Source organism: Myodes glareolus, chromosome 20 (genome assembly GCF_982192425.1).
Source record: "Myodes glareolus chromosome 20, mMyoGla1.1, whole genome shotgun sequence".
NCBI classification, from domain to species: domain Eukaryota; kingdom Metazoa; phylum Chordata; class Mammalia; order Rodentia; family Cricetidae; genus Myodes; species Myodes glareolus.
In genome coordinates, this window is record NC_142045.1 from 48440485 (window position 1) to 48465500 (window position 25016).

Consider the following 25016-nt stretch of genomic DNA (forward strand, 5'->3'; position numbering starts at 1 on the left):
CCTGAGCTCTGACTTGGGCCTGAGTTACCTGCTCAAACACCTCCTGAATGCCTTCCTGGTCACCACAGGGAATCGATTAAAAACAAGTAAACAGCTAAGTGGAGGAGACCTCGGCTCCGCTGGTGCCTAGTGACTCTTCCCTGCTAGGCTACCACACACGTGGCTGCCTCTCTGACTTAACACTGAAGAAGTCGATCCTGAGGGAGGTGTAAAGCTAGGCAGCCGGCTTCAGATTCACCAAGTTAGCTGAGGATAGCATTAAACTGCTCTCTCCGCCCACTTCCCAACCGGTGGGCTAACAGGCATGCGCCGCACACCCAGTAACAAAAACCTTAAGTAACAAACAAAACATGCTTCTTCAGGGTCTAGCCTCACCTCATAAGTGTAGCCCTCATCCCTCATTGAGGAAACTTCTCTCTGCAACGGATGGAGACCCCTACAGAAAATTGCAACCCATCAAACTGCAGAACTGTGGGGCCCAGTCCCCCAAAATACTTCTATAAAGCATTCCCATGCTTGGGGTGGGGTGGGGTGGGGTGGGGTGGGGTGGGAGGGGTGGGGTGAGGTGGGTCGGGGGGTTGGTGGTACTCTTTAATCCCAGCACTCAGAAGGCAGAGATGGGCAGAGTTCGAGGTGAGCCTCGTCTACAAATTGAGTTCCAGAACAGGTTCTAAAGCTTCAGAGAAACCCTGTCTCACACCCTCCCCCCAAATAAACAAACAAAAACAAACATTCCCCTACCTAAGGCTCAGGGAATACTGCAGAAGAGCAGGCTGAAGGGCTATGAAGGCCAACGAATCAGGGGTGGGGGTGTGCTGTGAGACACAGTCCCCTAGGATGTCACCCATAAAGTCTAATCAACATGACTGCCTAAATATGAGCTGAATCTGTTCAACAGGAACGGACATACCAACATGAATATGGGGAAGACCGCGAATGGCTTTCACCCTTGCACAAAGAGCCACAGGCAGCCAGGGAATGGTGAGAGCTGTAGAAATAGTCTTCCCCGGGGAAGAGCACTTGAATTGATTATCCAGTACCAAATGATCAGCCCTGAAAACATAGACACAAGGAACACTATACAGACGGAGCAAGATAGATTTAGGAAAATGTGTATATGTGTGTATACAAATATATATGTGTGTGTGAGTCAGTGTGTGTTAAAACAATGAGAAAAATTAGCCATTAATTTGAAGAGAGCAAGGGGAGGAATATGGAAGGGTTTGGAGGGAGGAAATGGAAGGGGCAAATGATGAATTATAACCTCAAAAAAATAAAAGAACAGAGATTTTTGTTTTGTTTTTCTTTTCATTTTTCTTTTCTTTCTTTCTTTTTTTTTTCTGGTTTTTCGAGACAGAGTTTCTCTGTTTAGCTTTGGAGCCTGTCCTAGAACTCACTCTATAGACCAGGCTGGCCTCAAACTTACAGAGAGCCACCTGCCTCTGCCTTCTGAGTGCTGGGATTAAAGTTATGTGCCACCACTGCCCAGCAAGAATATAGTACATTTTCCAAATATGCTACCGAACAGAACAAAGGCAGACCAGACTCTGTGCCTCAGTGTTCTCCACGTCTTCTCAGAGAGATGCTGGCTGAGAAGAGTCTACAGCATCACCCCTGCATTACCCTCTCATGATTGCTTTTTGTGGGCTGATCCAAAAAGAGGCAAAAGAGGCATACGCCACCTCACACTTCCCAGCCTTTTCAGTGGTGTATCGTTTGAACTCACGACCTGATTTGCCCAATAGAAGAGGACAGAAAAGGGACTTCGCCAACTCTGAGTTTAAGCCTACAGAGGATGGGTGTTTCCCTTTAATTTAGCATGATTCTAGCCTGTGATAGGGTAGTGGGATACCAAAACCACCAGGAAAGCTTAGGAGGAGAGACACGGCTTTCTGTTTGACCAATCAAGTAGGATGACTCACTGAGAGCGTCCAACATCACCAGTGTCTACCTATGCATTGTGTCAGGGGCCACAGGGAAGGTCCAGAGCAGGTACATCCCAGATAACCAGATTCAGAGATTACAACCGGTAACTAAAGGATTGCTCAGGTAACCCTGAACAGCATCACCATAAGAAATAAGAACATGGTAGCTGTTTCAGGCAATCAGATCTTAGAGTGTATAATGTTTTGTTAGGCGGCAATGAGAAACATAAACATTACCAACCAAAGGAATTAAGAAGGAACCCTTAGCCGGGCGGTGGTGGTGCACGCCTTTGATCCCAGCACTTGGGAGGCAGAGGAAGGCGGATCTCTGTGAGTTCCAGGCCAGCTCTGGTCTACAAGACAGCCAGGGTTGTTACAAAGAGAGACCCTGTCTCAAAAAAAAAAAAAAAAAAAAAAAAAGAAAAGAAAAAAAAAGAAAAGAAAAGAAAAAGAAAAGAAAAGAAAAAGAGTCTATAAAACAAGTAAACTGGAGGGAACACCCCCATGCAAAGATAGCAAGAACTTGCATTCATAGATGTTTCTTTCCATTTAGATTTTATTTTATTATTAAATTTTATGTTATTATTATTATCATTATCAGTGTGTGTGTGTACAGATGTTATGGACCCTGTGTGGAGGAGGTCAGAGGATGGCTTTGTGAAGTTCTATCACATGTGTTCCCAGGATAAAACCCAGTCCTCTCAGCTTGTATGACAAACTCCTTTATCCATTGAGCAGGACGTTTCCCACTCCTCACGAACTTCAGGTTTTAAAATAACACTTTTAATAGCTTTCCTTCGTTCAAACCTTCCAAGCAAAGAAACCGCCAACTCTTTTTATTTTTCCTTGGTTTTTTTTTTGTTGTTTTGTTTTTTGTTTTTTTTTGTGACAGGATTTCTCTGTGTAGCTTTGGAGCCGGTCCCAGAACTCACTCTGTAGACCAGGCTGGCCTCGAACTCACAGAGATCCGCCTGCCTCTGCCTCCCGAGGACTGGGGTTAAAGGTATGCACCACCACCACCAGGCTAGAAGCCTCCAGCTCTCAACATGTCTAACCATAATGATATAATATTTACATCAGTTTTAGAATTTAAAAAATTAGTGGGGGCCAGGTAGTGGTGGTATGCCTTTAATCCCAGCATGGAGAGGCAGGCAGAGCTCTGCGGGTTCAAGGCTTGCCTGGGTCTATAGCCAGGGGTACACAGAGAAACCCTGTCTTGAAAAACCAAGAGGAAAAAAAAATCCTGGGGAAGAATGTTCATGCATTTACAGAGGCAAAACTGAAACAAATGAAGTTTATGTGACCTCGTTTTCCTTTTCTCATCCCAATAAACAAGTCCCTAAGGATAAGGGCGGGCATCATTTTTAACAGCAGTAATCAAATAAAGCCAGAAAATCAGAGACGCAAACCGCAAAGACAAGACTGAAAAAGTTATTATTTCAAACACACAGCTCTCCAATCTCGTCTCCCTGGAAGAGAAAGCAAAGCTGGGGCTCATCGATCGCATCCTCCTGAGGCCTCCTTACCAGGAGGGATCTTTCCCTTTCCTTGAGGAAAATGGGGGTGGGGAGGGGCAGTGGAGAGGAGACGCGGACTTCTCTATGTGGCCTCGTGGTACAAGTGACCATGGCTGCAGAGGAGAAGAAAAGCCCATGAAGCTGAAAAATTTTGCAAAGAGAAAACAATTGTCCCGCAGACCACAGTAAATAAAATAACAGCGGTGGGGCGATTTGCAAGCATGTAACGCGCTTTTGTGCGGGGTTGCTCCTGCGGGCCTCGAGGGTTTCTGTGTGCCTGCTCCGCAGGACCTCCGCGACTGGCCTGCAGCACAAAGGCCGAGCCTGCGCCCCTCCTCCAGCGATTCACCCCCAATCTTCCCCATGCTGAGGAGGTCTTACAGCGCACTGAAGCCTTTCAGTGGGGTGCAGGGCAGTGCAATTTAGGATTTCTGCAGTACGGGGTGGGTTTCCAAGCCTGGCAGACAGGGTCCAGATTTAAAAATAGCCTTTACTCACCCGATTAACCCTTTCCTCGCTGAGCTGCTCTTTGAGATTTGCTTTCTCTGAACAGTGTAAGATCGAGCTTCTCATGGCTTGGAGATCCGCTGAATAAATGTCGTGATTCATTGCCAAAAGAGCTATTTAAATGACCGCAGTCTTATATGGCAGGGTTGAAGGTGAAAGAGGAAGGGGGCTACCAAGGGAGAGATGATGACCCAAGTGAAGGAGAAACGGTTCCTGGTTAGAGGAGACATGGCCCTCACATGGAGACTGGGATGAGTCCGTGATTACTTTAATGACCGTGAAACTTGAGTATTCAAAGAAATAAATGAAGCTATGTAATCACCTTCTAAGTCCGATCAAAGGCTGGTGAGAGCCCGATGGGAGGGGCCGGTTATATAATAGCATTTATGTCCCACAGGGCTCTGCAGGCCAAGGAAAGCAAGGACCGATGTGTTAGCAGGAGAGCAGGCCTGCAGCATTCAACTCTACCGGGAGGGAAGGCCTCATCTGAAGCAGGGAAAGGGCAGCAGGACCCATTGGGACCGCGGGGCTCTTGTAGCATTTTGGTCAGGGAAAGTCCTGCTGATGTTTTGGGTTTCTGAGAGCTTTGCAGTGAAAAATCAAACTTCAGCCCTACACAGAGGATGGGCCAACACCATCCAGCAAGTGCCTGTGTGCTTTAACTTTTAAATAAAAACACATGACCCGAGCAAAAGACAAACTTGTGATTATCTTAATGTGACATGATTTTAATATTTCTATCTCTTTTTTTTTTTGTTAATGTGATGTTATAAAATTGCGTAACCAGTTGCCTAAGGAAGAGATGCCAGACACTGGCCTCCAGCTCTCTCTGGAGCTAAGGACGGCTTTAAATGGCTGATCTTTTTTGCCTCTACTTCCCAAATGCTGGGATTACAGGTGCTCCCCACTACTCACTTGTGCTGGGTTTGTGTGGCATTTCGGATGGAAAACAGGCCTCGCGAATGTCAGGCAAGCACTCTACCAGCCGAGCCACATGTCAAGCCTGGGACATCTGTGATTTTAGCACACTTGGGTATTTCTCAGCCTGTTGCTCTGGGACAGGTCTCATCTGGCTTCTGGTCCTGCTTCTTGCCCTCGCAGCTGTAGAGCTCAGGGTGCGAGGGTCTCAGTTTCCTCATCCTGGAGACTAGGTCTCTGGCTATATCCTCAGCTTGTTCTGAGGATACCCACTGGCAAATGGGTGGCACCTGCTGTTTGACCGACAGAGTCAGAAAGGTGTGGCAAGTCATAGCATTGTTTTTGTTTATCCAAGCCAGAGTTTCCCTGTGAAACAGTCCTGGCTGGCTGTCCTGGAACTCACTCTGTAGACCAGACTGGCCTCGAACTCACAGAAACCCACCTGCCTCTGCCTCCCACATGCTGGGATTAAAGGTGTGAGTCATCAACACCTGGCTTGGCTTTTCTTTCTTCCTTCTCTTCTTTTTTTTTTCTATTTAGATATTCTTAATGTAATCCCTTGCCTTTAAAAAACAAAATAACATTGCCAGCCCTTCTAACCTAACCAGGAGTTTGTTATTGTTGAAATTCTCCAGAAAAAGGAAAAACAAAAAACAAAAACAAAAGCCGGATACCCAGCTAAGTTTGAATATGAGATGAATAGCCATTTTTCAGTGTAAGTATATGTCAATAAAAAACAAATTATTTAAAAACTCTAGTTTGATCGCCCAGCCAGTTCCCACACACCAACCGTGGCCATCTAACTATTAACACAAAAGACCTGTGGGTAGTTTTCTTGCAGTACTGGGGATTGATTGAGGGCCTCCCTTGGGTCTCCAGGTGCTGTATCACTATCCAGCCCTAGCCTGAGACCTAAGAAAAGATAATGTTCACTTTTTTGGCCCCAGATTCTGCTGAGGTAACAAAAAAGGCTTACTCATTTCAGAATGCTTTCAAATAAAATTAATATCATTATTTTCACTTATCCAGAATATAATTTCTCAACATTATATATAAAAGGACAACCATTTTAACTTTTGCAGTTTAAAAAGTGACTTGGAATTTTATGATGCCTGGCCTGAGCCACAGTTATGTGATGGCTTAAAGTTGCTGGGCCAGTTCTGAGTGTGTTGTGACCGGATGTCGACTACAGGTTCTCGGTGGGTTCTGTCTGTTTTCTCCCTCCCTTCTACAGAGTAGAGCCCCATGGAAGCTGATTAACAGGCCGATGTGGTGCAGACAAGGCCGGAAGCTGCCACACTGGTACACACCATCTGAAGGAGAAGAGGAGCGTTTCTAGGAAAATGATGGAATGAGTAAGGAATGAGGTACCCCTGAAAATGCGTAGGTGGAGGGGTGCACAGAGGCAGGCGAGGGCAGTCTGGTCGACACTGCAAGTTCCAAAACAGCCAGGGCCGCGCTGATCCTGTCTCACAAAAAATAAAAAAGCAAGGAGGGTTAGAAATTCATTGTTGAAAACAAAAAGTTACATACAGTGTAACAATGAGTTAAAACAATGAGTTTTGCATTCTTAATTCCATGACACTACCTTTGTAAGGAAAAATTTAATAAGGATTTCTTTTTTGTTTGTTTGTTCTTTGTTTTTCCAGATAGGGTTTCTCTGTGTAGCCCTGGCTGTCCTGGAACTCACTCTGTAGACCAGGCTGGCCTCAAACCCAGAGATCCATCTGCTTCTGTCTCCCAAGTTCTGGGATGAAAGGAGCGAATCACCAACGCTGCGGTTAGATGTTATAAGCAGTTCTAAGCAAAATGTATTAATTTTGAAAACTTTCAAAAGAAAGTTTACCTCATCGGTCTTCGTTTCATCTGACTATATGTCAGCTCTGGCTGTCCTGAAACTCACCCTGCAGGCCAGGCCTTGAATTCAGAGATCCACCTGCCTCTGCTTCCTGAGTGCTGGGATATAGGGCACATGCCACTACTCCTGACTTGTATAATTATGATTTCAAAGGAGACTTATGGACTTTTATTTTTTTTTCCTTTTGGCTTTTATTTAGAGACAGGGTTTCTCTGTGCATCAGCTCTGGCTGTCCTGGAACTAGCTCTGTAGACCAGACTGGCTTCGAACTCACAGAGATTTGCCTGCCTCTGCCTCCCAAGTGCTAGAATTAAAGGTGTGTGCCTCCACCGCCCGGCTAGATTTATATATTTTTATTTTATGTGTATGAGTGTTTGCTTGCGTGTGTGTGTGTGTGTGTGTGTGTGTGTGTGTGTGTGATATATATTGGCCATGGAGATAGAAGGGGGCATCAGATCCCTGGAACTTAAGTTCCAGATACTTGTGAGCTTCCATGCTCCATGTAGGTCCCGAGAAGTGAGCCCAAGTCCTCTGCAAGAGCAGCAAGTGATCTAACCACTCAGCCACCTTGCCAGCACCTCATGCTATGTTAGAACTTAACACCCCAAACAGAAATAGTGGGGCTGGAGACGACTCACAACCTTTGGTAACTCCGGTTCCAGCGGATCAGACAGACATCCTCTTCTGGCCTCCACGGGTACCAGGTATACACATCATATATGTACACACAGGCAGAACACCAATACACATAAAAGTAAAAGATTTTTTTAAGAAAAGAATTATGAAAACAATGAAAAAGCAGAACACCAGAAAAACCTGTTAACTTTAGAAGGACAGAGAAAACTTTAGAGTAATTCAGACCAAACAGTGTTTTTGGTGGTGGGGTTTTTGCTTGTTTTTTTGTGTAGCCTTGGCTGTCCTGGAACTCACTGTATAGACCAGGCTGACCTTGAACTCAGAGATCCACCTGCTTCTGCCTCCCCCAGTGCTGGGATTAAGGGCGTGGCCAAACAGTTTCTAGAAAGCTCCAGCTCTCTAAACCCTCTTGGTAGTGATGGTGCATGGATCAGTTACTACGTGTCAGTCTGTCAAACCATTAGACACAAACTGCCACAGGTCTTAGTGCAGAGGGCCTGTGAAGGAGTCAGATGAGTTCAAAAAGTATCCGTTGCTTTTGGATGCCTGAAAGAAGCCCCAATTACCTGGCTTGTCTTGTCACCTACAAGAACCCCCCCCCCGCCAAAACAACTGGTTTGCCTCTATCTGCCAGAGCGCCACCTGACCCCGAGTTCTAAGTAGTAAAAAAACCTTGCCCAGAAGTAGTTTTTCCATTCCTACTTGGAAGGCCTGTGATGCCTGATGTCATATGAGTACAGACTAGATGTCACAATGTCACCCACCAACTCTAGTTGTCAAAGAGTCCGTGACAGAATAAACCGCAGTTTCCAGCTTCTTGTTAAGTGGTTGTGAGCAAATTCAAGTGTGGTCCGTCCTTATGAGGCTGGACCTGTCATGCGATGGAAAGGTGGCCTGAGAGGGCCTTGTTCCTCCCTCCCCAGCAAGTATACTGTCTCCTTCCGCAGGTAGTGGGGCCCCTTTTGATCTGGGTAGATGAGTGATCAGCGGTACGCTGCCGTCTTTTTCCCTAGCACACACGTGATAAACACCATGAGCTGATAACCACCACGAGCAAAACCAACTTGGTGAGGAAAGGGCTCATTTCATTTTACAGCTTGTAATCCATCACGCAGGGAAGTAAGTGGGTGTTCAGGCAGGAACCTGGAGGCAGGAACTGAAGCAGAGGCCGCGGAGTGATGCTGCTTATTGGCTTGCTCCCCATAGTTTACTTGCTTGCCACTTCATACAACCCAGGCCCACTTGCCTAAGAGTGACATTGTCACAGGGGGCTGTGCCCTGCCATAGCTGTCCTTAATCAAGGAAGTGCTCTGGGGTCTTGTGTACCGGCCAAAACGATGGAGGCATTTTCTCGACCACTGTTCCTCTTCCTTGATGACTCTAGAGTGTGTCAAGATGACCAAACCTAATGTGTGTGTGTGTGTGTGTGTGTGTGTGTGTAAAATTTGCCTACTGAGACAAGTTCTTGCTACACAGCCCAGGCTTGCCTCAGTCTTCTCTTCTGAGTGCTGGATTGTAAGTACGTGTCACTGTGCCCGTTCTATGACATTTATTTTTCTTTTGAGACAGGATCTTATTAAATTATTCAGACTTGATTCCAACTTAGAATCCTCCCACTCACTTTCTGGGTGCCCAGGTGCTGAGGTTCCAGGCATGTATCACTACAGTCTACATAGTGCTGATGAGTGACCCCCAGACTTTGTACGTTCTAGGCAAGCGTTCTACCAACTGCCTGCATGCCAAGGCATCTCTAGGGACATTTGTTTTTTTGTCTGCTTTGTTTTCCAAGACAGGGTTCTCTGTGTCGCCTTGTCTTAGAACTCACTCTGTAGACCAGGCTGGCTTGAACTCACAAAGATCTGCCTACCTCTGCCTCCCAAATGCTGGGATTAAAGACATGTGCCACCACTGTTTGACAACATTTGTGTGTCTAAAACATATACTAGGACAAGACGCAGTGGTGCACACTTTTAATCTCAGCACTCAGGAGGCAGAGTTTTTGTGAGTCGATGCCAGCCTGGTCTGTATATTGAAATCCAAGATAGTCGGGGTTATGGAGAAAGACCCTGTCTCAAAGAAGAACGAGGAGAAGAAAAAGTAAACAAACAAACAAACAAAAAACCCACAAACCAACCCCACATATACTAAGCTAGGTAGTTTAGTGTATGTGTAATCCTAACAGCCCAGGAGGCTGAGGCAGGAGGTTAGTAGAGTAACTTAGCAAGACCCCGAAAGGCTGAGGGTCCCAGTAAGCAGCAGAGCTCCTGCCTAGCTCACATGAAGCCTTTGGTTCACTTTTCAGTACTGAAAACAAATCAAAACCTTAAAGCCAAGTGACTCACTCCATTGCTAGAGATTATCCCTGTGTGTGTGTGTGTGTGTGTGTGTGTGTGTGTGTGTGTGTGTGTTAGTGGCTATCCTTTAAAGTCCCTTTATAAGAACAGTACTGTGGCCAGGCAGTGGCAGCACATGCCTTTAATTCCAGCACTCGGGAGGCAGAGGCAGGTGGATCTCTGTGAGTTTGAGGCCAGCCTAGTCTACAAGAGCTAGTTCCAGGACAGGCTCCAAAGCTACAGAGAAACCCTGTCTTGAAAAACAAACAAACAAACAAACAAACAAAACAGTACTGTGACAGATTGGGGAGCATATTGAAAGGTTTTCATTTGAAAAACTGAAGGGGCTTGCTATTGGCTGCGAGATAGGCCAGCAGCTGTCCTCTGAGTCCACATTCGTGTCCTTAGTGAGTCTTATTTTCTTCCTGAGTACCTTTTTCTCCAAACCCTAGTGTTTAAAAACCGTATTGACCTCTCAGGCTAGAGTAAGCAAGCACTCTCTGGATTTAAAGCCCATTCCGTAGGAAGGACCCAATGTACGACACTGCCCAGATGATAAAAGACCTGAAACTGGATAGGCCATGGGCCTCGGGGGAACACAGCAATAAGATGACTCCTAAGAACATCCTGCTATATGCATAGGTCAGGACCTCGCTCAGTCATCATCTGAGAGGGACTCAGGTCAGGGTCTTGCTCAGCCACATCGAAGAAGCTGCCTTCTGCAAACTAAGACAGAGACCCACAACTGGACAGAGTGCAGCCTGAGAGACTTGGGAGCATTGTCCTAGGTGGAATGTCCACATCAAATCCCTCCCATCAGGGCTCAGGGAGCTGTGCAGAAAAGAACGTGGGAAGACTGTGAGAGCCAGGGGAAGGGATGACTCTGAGGAATCAGTGTCTTCCAGACCCAGCAGGACTGGTGCCCAGAGGTGCTCACAGAGACTGGCAGCATGCACAGGACTGCTTAGGTTCAAGCCAGACTGGGTTCCAACACTGAGAAGGGAAAGTCTGGGGCTCCCATCCCTAATCAGGAAGGTATCTTCACTTGACACCCGCTTGCAAAGGAAAAATTGTTTTCTCCACTGGAGTCTAACTGGGAAAGCAAAGCACACTTAGGAGCAGGCAGCATGTCCAGCAGTAGACGCCAAAACAAAAGGAGCTCAACGGTATTTTTGTGGACTCTCTATCTCGTGTTACTTCGTTTGGGCATTGTTTATCTTACTGTTCCTTTGCTTGTGTATTTTGGTTCCTAGTTTTTGGGTTTTGTGAGGTTTATTTGTGTGTGTGAGTTTCTTGATTTTCTTTGTTTGGTAGGTTGACTGGGTTTTTTGTTGGTTTGTTTGTTTGCTTGATTGTATTTTTAAGGAGAGAAGGAAAGGGTATAGAATTGGATGGTTGTGGAGGTAAGAGGATCTGAGGCAGTTAGGGAAGGGAAAAAAGTGTGGCAGATTACATTGCATGAAAAAAATTCCAATTGAAAAAAAAGGGGGGGGGGCTGGAGAGATGGCTTAGCAGTTAAGAACACTGGCTACTCTTCCAGAGGACCCAGGTTCAATTCCTAGCACTCACATGGCAGCTCACAACTGTCTGTAACTCCAGTTCCAGGGGATCTGACACCTTCACAGCAATGCACATAAAATAAATTAAATAAATTATTTTTAAAAACCTCTCAGGCTAGAGCAATGTCTCAGCGGGTGAAGACAATTGTTACTAAGCCTGTCTAGCTGGTTCGCATGCCTGGGAGCCTCTGGTGGAAGGAGAGAACAACGCTGCTCTCTGACTTCTGAACGTTCAGAAGCACCATCCCCAAATAAATGTAACAAAAAAAATTTAAATCTATATTGAAATATCTTAATATACCTTAACTCTGCTCCAAAGAAAAAAAATACATTAATTTTGTTTGTCGGGCCAACTATGTGATCCTATTTCTATCTCTCTCAGAATAACAGTTTGTCCTGTGTACGGTATAGATCTTATGCCTAACAGGTAAGTCTTTGGGGTTAGTGGCCACACTGTTATGTAGACAGGGTCTAAACCATCTTCAGAAAGAGCATTAGGGAGGGGCAGCCTGCCCGGCATGCAGCATAAGTTTTGGCTCCAGAAATGAGATGCTGCAACTGCGGGATGGGGGAGTTATCACACGCAATCTTCTGCCACCAACAAATGGGAGTCCCTGTCTCTCAGCACCGTGCTTCAGGACCACCCTGATCAGCAGCAGAGTGCCACCATAGAACTCTCCCATAAACAAGAGCATGCAAGCGGGTTTGTGGAGACACCTGACTGCAGGGCTTGCCGAGGCCACTAGTGACTGTTACAGATCCCCTCCTGCCCCCCACGAGATGTGAAAGCAAGACTGTTCGCTTATTCAAGATGATGAGAGGTGGCGTGCAGCAGGGGCCTAGGGGCACACACCCTGGCGGTGGCTTGGGATCTGACACTGAGACTCCCATTCATAGGTTGTCTATTTGGAGTCAGAGACAATTGGGATTAGTAGTTTAGTTGGTACATGGAGCTGATTTGACAGATGAGTATCTATGCCAGCCCCTTACGTCCTGTGGCAACTCAGCGAGAGAAACAGAGGACAGATAAGACCGCTAGGTGAACTAATTTAGTGATACCCAAGAAATGGATTGATCTTGTTGATTGCTTATTTGTTTTTTTATTTATTTGGGTTGTTTTGAGACAGAATTTCTCTGTGCAGCCCTGGACGTCCTGGAACTAGCTCTGTTGACCAGGCTGGTCTTGAACTAGAGATCTGCGTACCTCTGTCTCCTGAGTGCTGGGATTAAAGGCGTGCGCCACCACGCACAGACAAGAAACATCTTCAGAATCCACAGAGCTTCTTGTGTTCCACCTGTACGTCAGCACTGCGCGTTTTTTCCACATTTCCAAAGGTAGTATCTCTCTCATGGCAATGGGTCCTCATGATCTGCATCTCCCAGGCTTCTCCAGAATTCCCGACAGAAGCCCTTAGCTCCCAACAAATTGAACAGACTGATCCTGTTTGACAAAGAGAAAATTTCAACTTGGAAATGTCATTTGCCTCTGTCCTACTGTCGCTGGATGACCTAGCTGAGAATAAAAATCTAACGTTTAGCTTTCTAAAACTGGCCATAGAGGTATACTCCTGGGACACCCCACCCCCGAACTCAGGAAGTAGAGACAGGAGATTCACAGGTTCAAGGTCATTTTCAAGTTCAAGACCAGCCTTAGCATGTTGAGAACCTATCTCAAGTAAATGGAAACTAGGCAGCCATTTTTCTAGTTTTCCTCTGTAGTTTCACAGTGTCTGACAGGCACCAACACCACCAATAAAGACATGTAGACAATGACTTCTTGAGTCCTTACAGGGGATTCCAAATATTGCTGGTTAAAAACATGGATTCCCACATGGAACACCATGCATTTGAGGCCATCAGGTGGAGAGAGGACCACACTTCTCTCAAAGCTTATTATATTATAACCAGACCATAAGAACACAAAAATTGAAAATTACTATAGTTACTTTTTCCATGTGGTGCCGCCTGCCTTTAATCCTAGCAGTCAGGAGGCAGAAACAGGCAGATGTCTGTGAGTTTGAGGCCAGCCTGGTCTTCAAAGTGAGTTCTGGGACAATCAGGGCTATACAGTGAGATCCTGTTTCAAACAAAGCAGAACAAACAAACAAAAACATGCTATTTGATTTTTATACGCACTTGTAGTTACTGAAGTCTGGTTGTCTTCACACTATCTAGTATTACGTAGTATGACAGAGATACAGAACTTCAAGGTAGACAACAATCCAGTGTTTGTGTTTTGTCTTAGAAACAGGCTCTGACTTCATTGTGCAGGAAGCCTCAGACTCCTGAGCTGCTGTTATCCGTCAGCTCAGTCCTGCAGCCCCCACTCCCTAGTTTCTGCTGAGCAGACATCACCAGCACATGCAGAAGACAAGGCTGGAGTTTTCCAAACAACCTCAGCATAGGCAGCCAGTCACTCTCCTGTCTACCAGAGTCTGAGATGTTTCACAGCGGGAGGCCCCGAGAGGCAGCCCAGCGGCCGAAAGCTTTCTGCTCTGGCAGAGGGCTAGGGTTCTAGTCCCGGCACCACGTGGTGACTTACAAACACCGATTCCAGGCAATCTCATGCTTTTTGATGACCTTCTTGGCCTTCTATACGCACATGTCATGCAAACATAGACTTGGGCACACACACATGTGCGCACGCATGTGCCCCCCCCCCCCCCCACAAACATACAAGAAGAAAGAGAGCAAGAGAGGGCTCCAGAGAGATTAAGTGCTTGACACACAGGCCTGATGTGAGTGCCGTCCCTGGAACCCAAATAGGAATGGGAAGACTGAATGGTCCCCACCAAGTTTTCCTTTGACATGGCCACATAGACACCACATGCAATAATAATAAAATTAATTAAAACAATTATAAATTAATAATAATTATATACAATTATAGAAATTATCATATAAATTATAAAATTGTCTATTTATACAATAAATTATATAAATTAGTATATAAATTATAAAACAATAATAAAATTAATTTTAAAAAACCCACAGAGTTGAACATTGTGGTCCCTGTCCCAGTATTCAGGAAGTGGAGGCAGGAGGATCAGAGTTGAGTTCAAAGCCAGATTTGGCTACGGAGGGCATTCAAGGCCAATCTGGGACACGTGAGACCTTTATAGGCTCATTTCAGTCAGGCGACAAAGCTTCCAGAGCCCAAAGTGTGCAGGTTCCATTTCCAGGGGGCAATATTACCCTGCAAAGGAAACTACACTGTACCTCCAGGGCCTTCAAGGACAGGAAGAGTGAAAACCAAGAGCCAAATCCCAAAGCGGCAAGAACAACAAACAATAAGGAATGAAATAGATCCCATCTATCATCAGCTCTGTGTTGGACCGTCTTCCTGAAAGTACTGCAGAGTAAGAACACACATGTAATAAGTCTTATTTACTTACTTATTTGAAGCAGAGTCTCATTGTGTACCCCAGGCTGGCCTAGCATTCACTATGTTGCTCTGGCTCTGCCTTGATTTCAGAGATCCACTTGCCTGTTTCTGTCTGTCTGTCTATCTTTCTATCAATCATCTATCCAGTCATTTATTCACCAATCTTTTGTATACCTACTGATATCTATCAATTTCTATTCTATACATATGTATCTATTATCTATCTATCTATCTATCTATCTACCTATCTATTATCTATCTATCTATCTATCTATCTATCTATCTATCATCTATCTATCTATCTATCTACCTATCTATCTACCTATCTATTATCTATCTATCATCTATCTATCTATCTATCTATCTATCTATCTATCTATCAATCATCTATCTATCATCTATCTATCTATGGTTCCAGCCATGCCTCCATCTTTCTGAGATACACACTTCTGGGGAATTGATAGTCTCTTTCTTTTCTTAGTCCACACAGAACTTTCAAGTATGCTTCTTAAAATGTCTGGACTGTTACCTGTGCCATAGTCAAGTCTGAAATCACGGTGCTGAGTATTCCTGATGTATAGATACTGTAACTACTAAGGAAAGCTTTGCAAACTACTGGCCTTTACATTGGTACTGAGGGTTAAGTAAATGATTTGCTTTGGGCTGCATCAGATTCTGTCTGGAAAAGCAAAACAAGGTGGCTAGTGGAGAGAGGCTCACAAGGCCCCACTCTCCCTGAGGATCTTCAGACAGCTGATGGTTGCTAGGTGAGTTGTGTATGTCTTTGATACTCACAGGACCCTGGATGGGAGACTCTGGCGGTGGAATCCAACAGGTGCTATTGTTATATACTCATAGGCAAATACTATAGCAAAGAGTGTAAGAGTTTGCTGATGTTGTGTCCCCTAGTAATGTCAGAAGCTACACCTGTAAAGTCTCACCAGCATGGCCACTGAGACAGGAGCTAAACAAGGATGACACCAATGGACACACCGGACTGAAAAAAGAAAAGGCCATGAGGCCTCGACTCTACACAGAGAACTATAGACATTCGAGAAGCACTGGGAGCAGGAGAGACGGTCCTCCTGGAGACAGAGAACACCAATCGGTGGTCCTCCAGGAGACAGAACACACCAATCAGTAGTCCTATCCTATCGCCAGCCAGCCCTGAGCACACATACAAGTATAATTACATAGACTCAACAGGTTATGTGTAGGAAGATATATGTATATACTTATACATATATGCTTGCAACAACAAATAGCCAGAAAAGAGGCCATGAATTCGAAAGAGAGAGGAAAGGAACCTAGGGAGGGTTTGGAGGAGAAATATAATTAAATTATAATCTCAAAAAAAAAAAAGTTATATAACAAGTTGATCACTTGCTTTTCAAACTTGATTCCTAAAATTAACTTGGGAAGATGATAACAGTATCAAGAGGAAACTGGCAAGATTAGTGACACTGACCACCACCTGCAGAGGGCTGGAGTTGGGTCCCCAGGGAGAGCCTTCCTGAGGGTTCTCAGACTGTCATGAACCCAAATGGAAGGGGAAATTTTGGTGTGTCATCTAGAAACCAAGCTGCCCTGTATTTCATTTGTTTGCTTCTTGCCGTCTTTTTCTGGGGTGGAAGTTCTTCTGATTAAAGAAAACAGGGCCCAGCAAGCTAGACAAGTGTTCTACCACCGAGATAAAGATGCTAAAATGTGAGGAGTAAACAAAGAAGAGAAAGGTAAGGGGAAGAAATGAAAGAGAGAGAAATGAAAGGTAAGAGGAAGAAATGCTGAAAAGAGAAGACAAGGGACGGCTCAGAGGTAAAGGGCACTGGCTGCTCTTCTAGAGGACCCGGGTTCGATTCCCAGCACCCGCGTGCCAGCTCACAACTGTCTGTAACTCCAGTTCCAGGGGATCTGACACCCTCACACAGATATACATGAAGGCAAAATACCAATGCACATAAAATAGGAATAAATGAATCATTTAAAAATGTTTTTTTTTAAAAAAAGAGAAAACAGAAGGAAAGAGCGGGCAGAGAAAAGGGAAGGAGGGAGAGATGGAAAGGGAAGAAAGCAAAATGAGAGAGAAAGTGTTTTGAACAACAGTCAATGAGGAGACAAAGGGACAAGGAGAGCGCAGATGGTTACTGAAAGAGTAAGAGACTTCACAAACGTTCAGGAGCAGCTGCACCAGTACCCTGTTACCACCAGAGCATTGTTTTAGTGCTGAGATGGAACCCAGGCTTGACCTCTAACCCAAAAGTCTGTTTGTTTTTTTGCTTTTATTTTGCATATAGGGAGACACCAGGAGTTTGGATCCAGGGCCTGATCACCTACTTCCTATGACTATCTTTAGCCTATAGTGGTATTTTCTTAGGAAAGTCTGAACACTGGAAAGGTCCAAGGGCTTGGGAAGACAGGGGAATGACTCAGGGCTTGCTACACAAACCTGAAGAACTGAGTTTGGATCCCCAGCACCCACGTGAAGAAGACTGAGGGACAGCAAGCCTGGCATCCAGCACTAGAAGGCTGAGGCAGGAGGATTCAAACTAAAATGGGTGAGCTGCAGGTTACTGTGAGATCCTGTCTAAAAAAGATACTTTGAAAAGTAATAGAAGGGACTAGAGAGATGGCTCAGAGGTTAAGAACATTGACTCTTTTTCCAGAGGTCCTGAGTTCAATTCCCAGTAACCACATGATGGCTCACAACCATCTATTATGAGATCTGGAGTCCTCTTCTGTCATACAGACAGAACATTGTATACATAATAAATAAATAAAATCTTTAATTATAGATTTTAGAATCTATAATTATAGAATACATAATAAATAAATAAAATCTTTAATTAATAGAAGACTCCCAACATTGACCTCTGACCTCCACACATGCCTGAACACACATGTTCACATCACACACATGCATGCATTTTTCTTCTGTTTTTAAAAGTTCACACAGAAGCCGGGTAATGATGATGCACACCTTTGATCCTGGCACTCAGGAGACAGAATCAGGTGGATCTCTGTGAGTTTGAGGCCAGCCTGGTCTACAAGAGCTAGCTCCAGGACAGGCTCCAAAGCCAAAGAAAAACCTTGTTTCTAAAATCTAAAGAAAAAGAAAAAAAAGAAAAAAAAGAAAGGGCTAAATTAACACAAGTAAATAAAACTTTCTATGACTCCTATGAAAGTCACACCCCTCCTTTGAGACAAGGTCTCACTATGTAGCCCTGACCTTCCTGGCATTGACCAGGCTGGTTGTGAACTCTGACACCATGCAGAGCACTGTTAAACTTTTTAAAAATGAGGAATTAAAAAAAAAAACCCAGGAAGAACAAAAGTAGTATATAATTTTGTTTCTTCGATCTTGCCAAGATACAAAAAAAAAAAAACCCTAAAAAACAAAGAAAACAAACAAACCAAAAAACCATAGCAGTTCATAAAAACTAAAGGGCCGGGCATGGCTTAGTGTGTAGGGTGCTTGCCTAACAAGGATGAGGCTCTGGCTTTGATTTGCAGCAGCAAATTAAACTAGGGGCCCGTAAAACAGCAGCAGGAGGCTCAGAAGCTCAGACTAAGCTTTGCTAAGTAGTGAGTTGTTGATACTGTTGTAATTTAAAAACTGCGAAGAGAAGACGTGCTTTGCAACAAGGCTCACAGAGGAGGAAGAGAAGAGAGAAGGGGGCAGAGAGGAGGGCAGAGGCCAGCCTGGGGACAAGAGTGGTGGAAGAGAGGGAGAGAGAGAGAAGGGGGGGGAGGGAGAAAGGGAAGGAGGAAGGGAGGGAGGGAGGGAGAGAGAGAGAGAGAGAGAGAGAGAGAGAGAGAGAGAGAGAAGAGGGCAGGTCCACCTTTTAAAAGGGAACATAGCAAATGTGCACAAAGGGTACCCTTAGTGGCTGCAGCTGAGGACATATCCTGTCAGGACCCCAAGGGCAGGCCAGTACATATGCCTGAATATTAACAGACACACAGAAAGTTCAAGGTCAGTCCTGGGATACAAGAGACCTTGTCTCAAAAGCAGAAAAAAGAAAAAAACAAAAGCAAAAACCATCAAAGGACACAGAGGTAGAATGCTTGTGTAGTAGCGATTTAATTATACAAAGCGGCCTTGAGTTCCAGAAGACTGTTTGAAAATCATATACAACTCACAGAAGCAGGCAGATCTCTGGGTGGTTGAGAGTAGCATTGTCTATATAGTGAGTTCCAGGCCCGTAATAAATCATAGTGACGGTGTGTATTAATCAATCAGTCAATAAAAAAATATTTAAATAGGAATCATGTACAGCCAGTTCTAGTGGGGCACACTTTTAATCCCAGCACTCAGGAGGCAGAGGCAGGCGGATCTCTGTTGAGTCTGAGGTCAGCCTGGTCTACAAAGGGCGTTCCAGGACAGCCAGGGCAACACAGAAAAACCCTGTCTCGAAAACCAACAACCTTTACCACTCTTTAATACAAAATGTTGGTAGTGAGGAACAGAAAACACAGATCATTAAAAGTCCATTTTTTACGTGTATTCATCTTCAGAGGGCTTGTCTGGCATGCATTGAGAAGCCCTGGATTTATCACTGCAGAGCCAGGTGTAGTGACAAATGCCAGCATCCCAGAGTTTGAGAATCAGAGGCAGAGGATTGGGAGTCCAGAGCCATCCTTAGTTACATAGAAAGCTCAAAGCCAACCTGAACTACCTGAGACTCTGTCTAAAAATTACAGTAAGAATAAATTTTGCAAAAAAATCATAATCTAAGTCGATGCCCTAGTTACACATGATGTGCAATCACAAGACAAGATTTGTGCTGGGGTTTCCTTAAATGTCCTTCTAGGACTCAAACAAAGCTAGGAGTCAAAAGGTATTAAAGGGCCAGCAAGATGGCTCCATAAATAAAGATGATTGCTGTCAAGTCTCACAACCTAAAGTTAATCCCTGCGATCCACATGGTGGAGCGGGAGAAACAACCGCCACAAGCTGTTCTCTGACTTCCATATGTTCCAGGGTACGAGCTTTCCCAAATACTTAAATTTGCCTGCGTGTGCGCGCGCGCGCGCACGCACGCACGCACGCACACACACACGTATTTGTGCATGTACACACATTTTTAATTTAAATGTAAAAAAATTAAAATATTCTGTAATAGTACATTCCATAAAAACAAAACCAAACAAGCCTTTTTTTGAGGGGGGGAGGGGGTGTGTAGGGGTGGGAGTGGGAGGGGCTACTATGTAAATTGGCTGCCCTAGAACTCACCTTCCAGACCGGACTTGCCTTGAGCTCACAGAGATTGGCCTGCCCTCCACCTCTGCAGGACTGTGGTTCACGGAGTGCACCACCATACTGGCACTCCACGGGGGGGGGGGGGGGGGAGAAATTAAGTAATATTTGTACTTCCTTTGGAAATCAGTCTGTGTACAGTCCTGTTCATGCCTTTCCACCTCATATCTGAGTACTGGCTCTGTCTTGACCAAGCTGTCTGTGCACAGATCCACAGCCCAAAGGAGGTCACCTGCTGCCAGACCTCTACAGTGCTGGCAGGACAGTGTCATCACTGGGGCGGGCTTAAGCCAGAGAAGGGCATCTTGAGTGTCAGGCGGGAACAGTAAAGGTGCCCTGTATTAAGACGGAAGCTTGGAATCCATCTATTTAAGATTAATCACTATTCCCGTAGTTAAGCTGTTGTCATGTCGAGGTTTCCTCGAGTAGAAAATAATCTACACTTCCAGCTAAGTTATTCATGGTCCAGTTTATTCTCAGAATACTATAATAGGCTTTGTGGAGATAAGTTTTATAATAGGGATTTAATGGAGTGAGAAGGAGCAAGTCCCAGGCCTTGGAGCATGAGCATTTGTACAGAGCACCTCCCCATTCCCTAGTCTGCACCCCAAAGGATTCTCAGCCTTCTTTAGGTTCTAATTTTCACAAAAGAATCAGATGCACGGGCACAGCAGTCGCTTCCTAATGGGGTAGGGACTTGCCATTTCTAGAGCTGGGGAAACAGCAAACAGGGATGAGGGTGGAACTCAGCAGGGGTCAAGGAAGAACCAGCCCTTCAGTGCCTCTTCCAGTGAGTGGTCCAGGTCCCTGTACCTGGGAAATTTGAGTGGTGCTTTTTGAACAAAAAAAGTGTGTGTGTGTGTGTGTGTGTGTGTGTGTGTGTGTGTGAGAGAGAGAGAGAGAGAGAGAGAGAGAGAGAGAGAGAGAGAGAGAGAGAGAGATCCCAAGGGTCTATAGACACCAGCTTTATTTTCCAAGCTTTAGATAGTTTAAACTATTGACTATGTATAACTCTGCTGTGACGACACTGTTACATCTTGTCAATTTTTTCTTTTCTTTTCTTTTTTTTTAAACCTCTGTGTGAGGTTACTTTCCTTATTTACAAATTTTCTCTACTTTGTATCCAGATGGAGCCTATTAGTCATTTGCTTTACAAAGTAGCAAGGGACTTGAGCCAAACAATTCATTGTCAATCCCCAGGCTTGATTTGCCCTGAGAAGGTGTGAAAAATCCCTCCTTTAAAACCTTTCAAAACAGGTACACACTTTACTACTTAACAAGGTTACAAGTTCTTTATTTAATATTGAATTTGAATAATAATCCGTTTCCGCCACATGATAACCATGTTGTATCTAGTTTGTTGCAGCGCTGTCTACCCTATTTGCATATTTGTAGCAAAGCATATAAAAGAGTAAAGATGCTTGGTTTATTATTTACATAAAACTGATTTTGGTCAGGTGGGGATTCTGAATCAGATACTTAACACTTCTAACTTTCGAAAGCAGAGCCCCTTGCTTTGCTGCACGCATTTTAACAATGGCTGACAACGCCTCTCCCTGGCCTTCCAAAATGTTTATGCTGTCCCCAGTAACACTCCGCAAATGCTGTCGTCTCTGGCTAAATCCTTACTTAGGGTGCATGCTATGCCTCTATGAGACAGGGTCAGGAGGTCAGAATTGATTTTGGAGGCCACCTGGAGAGTCTAGGCCATGAACTGACTCAAAAAATTTCTATCAGAGCCGGAATAGCCCACCTCCCACGGTCGGATCTGGCCTGACACTCCAACCGCAGGACCAGCATCGCAGACGGGCTTGGGGAGAGGGCAGAGTTGTCGACCCCGAGAGCTGACCTCTTCAAACTTCAGGAGAATTTTTTTGGCAGTTACCACGGTGACTGGGTACTCTAAAGGCTTATCCTTCTTACTGAATGGAGGAGAAAAAAAAATAGGAAAAAATATGTTAAAACCTACCTCATAGAAATGTGTATCACAATTAAATTTTTTTTTGTTTTTGTTTTTTTTTAGGAATGAGGATGGCCTTGACTTGTTTATTCTTTGGATATTAATAAAGTCCTAAAAGATGCTCTTTCAAACTACAAAATTTGATGTTTGAAGCAGATCTGCTTTCATGTTTGTTGTGTGCCTGTCTTTTTCTCCTCTCTCTCTCTCTCTCTCTCTCTCTCTTTTCGGTGTGTGTCCGGGGGACCACATTACTGACAGCATATGAACGAGGCATGAGCAAACCTTTCAAACAATGCAATTGTATTGGAAATTCTAATATCGCCCCACTCCTCTAAGAGAATAATTAATCAGCTATTGGAGGGAAGTTTCTAAATAAACATTTTTGCTTTAAAAACAGGCTCAAGGTACTTCTTCCCCTTAAGTGGATATTCTCCATTGTGCCTCCCTTGAAATAATAAACATAGGGGAAAAAGCCAAGAACAATTGTCATTACATATTTTACCCACAAATGACGTCACAAAAATAGTATATATGTTAAGAACAATACTCATGGCTGGAGAGATGATTCAGCCAATTAAGACCCCTGGTCACTCTTCCAGAGGACCAAGGTTCAATTCCTAATATCTACACAGCACCTCACACCTGTCTATATCAAGTCTCAGGGGAACCAATGCCCTCTTGTGAGGGCACTGCACATGGCATACAGACATATATGCAGACAAAACACCTAGACACACTCACACAACAGCAACAACAACAACACAACCACTCTAGAAATATTTTATACATAACAAAGAATACCCAGAGGAAAAAATACTTTATTTAATATCAGTTTAATATCAGAACACTGAAACTTAAAATTTGAAATACTCACCAAAGCTGGGTGGCGGTAGCACACACCCTTAATCGCAGCACCTGGAAAGCAGATGCAGGCATTTCTCTGTGAGTTCGAGGCCAGCTTGGTCTACATAGTGAATTCCAGGACAGTCAGGGCTACACAGAGAAACCCTGTCTGAGAAACAAAACAAAACAAAACAAAACAAAACCCAAACAACAAGGGGCTGGAGCGATGGTTCAGGGGTTAAGAGCACTGACTACTCTTCCAGAGGACCAGGGTTCAATTCCCAGCACCCACATGGCAGCTCATAGCTGTCTGTAACTCCAAGATCTGAGACCCTCACACAGACGCCTGTATATACAGGCAAAATACCAGTGCACATAAAATAAAAATAAATAAATTTAAAAAAAAACCAAACTACAAAAACCCCAACCCACCAAATGTTCTTTCATGCTCATTCCAAATATGAACTTGACATAAAGTCCTGGCCAATGCAGGACTTCCACAGCCTGTTTCATCCCATTCCGCAACCGCTACTGGACTTCTGGTCACAGGTTATTACATCACATTCCTTAAAATAGCTCCTGGATGTAACATGAAAGTAAAGAAGAACCATAGTAAGTGTGTTTGTTTGTTTCTAACTAGGAAGGCTAAGGAGGAGACTCTCTAGTGGAGGGGTTGTTTGACACCGGGGAGGCCCTGGGTTTGAGTTTCAGCCCTACGAAACATTAGCAATGACAAACCAGTTAGGGAGCTGAACAAGTATTTTGTGACCTGAAATCACCGGCTTTCGATGCTGTTGTTGCTCTGACGCACCCTGAGTTTTCTCATCTACCTCATGGGAAGAATCTGCCCCCCCCGCCCCGCACATGGGTGTTTGCTATGTGCCCACTCACGTATACCAGTGTTTAGGAGCACTTCTGCACACTGGAGAAGGGAGAGCTGCCTGGCATCTAAGAAAGCATTGGCTATATAATGAACAATGTCTTTGGTCTAAATACCATTTTTTTTGTTCTGCTGGAAATGACAGCTCCTAAACTTCCAGATCAAAGCCATCCTCAGCTACATTATGAGTTCAAGGCCCGGCATGGAGTGTAGGAGGGCCTGTTTCATAAAATAAATAAAGAAGTAAATATGTATTTTTTTTCATATGGATTCTAAGCCCGTCTCCCCCCTGCCAAAAAAAAAAAAAAAAAAGTAGAGAAATGTAGTAACTGTCACAGGAAAAATGATACAGAAGTGGCAGGACAGTGTTCTAAGCTGCTCTTGAGTGTGCATTCTGCTGTGACCTATTTTTACTGTTTCATAATCACCACTGGCTTCCTGGAATAGAATGAACATGAATCTATGTATTCAGTAATTCGTCTTTTCTCACCCCCCCACCCCTTTGGTGTTTGAAACAGTCTCTCTATTTTGTGGCCCTGACTGTCCTGTTACTTGATGTAGACCAGGTTGGCTTCCAAATCCTGAGTGCTGGGGTCAAAGGTGTGCGCCACCACACCCAGCTGGGTGTTTGTGTGGCCCAGGAGGACCTTAGTCTTGAGAGTCTCCTGCCTCAGCCTCTCTATGGCTGGGACTACAGGCATGTATCACTGATTAATTCATCTCAATTTTAAAAGGAAAAAGAGTATAATTCAGGAATCATTTCCTTTCTTGTCTTTTTCTCAGAACTAGCTCCAGAAGGAAATACTTCAGATGCCCCTCCGGCTGACCTTTAGTGGACCTTGCTGTGTTACCAAACACAAGTTGCTAGGATCTTCCAGAGAGTAGCTTCTCCACTGAGTGAGTCACTAACACAGTGGTGCCACCCATTGTCTGAGATGAACTCACATGGTCTTTCCAGCTCAGGGACCTCCTGGCAAGCTTCTCACAGGACCCAGGGCTAACAAAACAGGAGGAGCAGCAAACAGGAAAGGAGGCCATTCTTAGGTTTGCAAGGGATGTCTGCACTCTCAAACCAAAGGAACCAGCCATTTTCTTTTAAATGGGTCTTGGGAATTCCTAAGTTTGATCTGAAAAAGAAAAAAAAATCAAATGTAAGTCCTATATCCCCAAGACCCTTCAATTAGCTTCTTCAATTTTAAAATTCCCCTCTCAAAAGAAAACAAGTAGTTTTCCATGCCTTTATTCTCACCACTTGGGAGACAAAGAATGGCGGGCCCAGACCTCTGAGTTCGAGACCAGCCTAGTCAACAGACTGAGTTATGGGACAACCAGGGCTACACAGAGAAACGTTGTCCCAAAAACAAAAGAAAAGAAAAGAAAAGAAAAAAAGCCACCCCCCCCAAAAAAAACAACCAATCAAACAAACAAAAAACTAATC

At 44.5% G+C, this 25016-nt stretch overlaps 1 long non-coding RNA gene across 4 annotated transcripts in view; it reads right to left on the bottom strand.

Annotated features, from left to right (window-relative positions):
* Positions 1-3343: 3343 nt before the first annotated feature.
* The window catches only part of LOC125397505 (uncharacterized), a 599497-nt gene continuing 577824 nt past the window's right edge, over positions 3344-25016 (bottom strand). For 2 of the 4 annotated variants that reach the window (XR_014999296.2, XR_014999297.2), the window contains 4 exons: positions 24524-24705; positions 22730-22770; positions 21649-21817; positions 12331-12694 (listed from right to left, as the gene is read on the bottom strand). This is a non-coding gene — a long non-coding RNA (uncharacterized LOC125397505). Of the gene's footprint in view, positions 6333-12330; positions 12695-14472; positions 14606-21648; positions 21818-22729; positions 22771-24523; positions 24706-25016 lie in introns of those variants that run through there. The other 2 variants (XR_014999298.2, XR_015735786.1) reach the window with 2 other exon arrangements.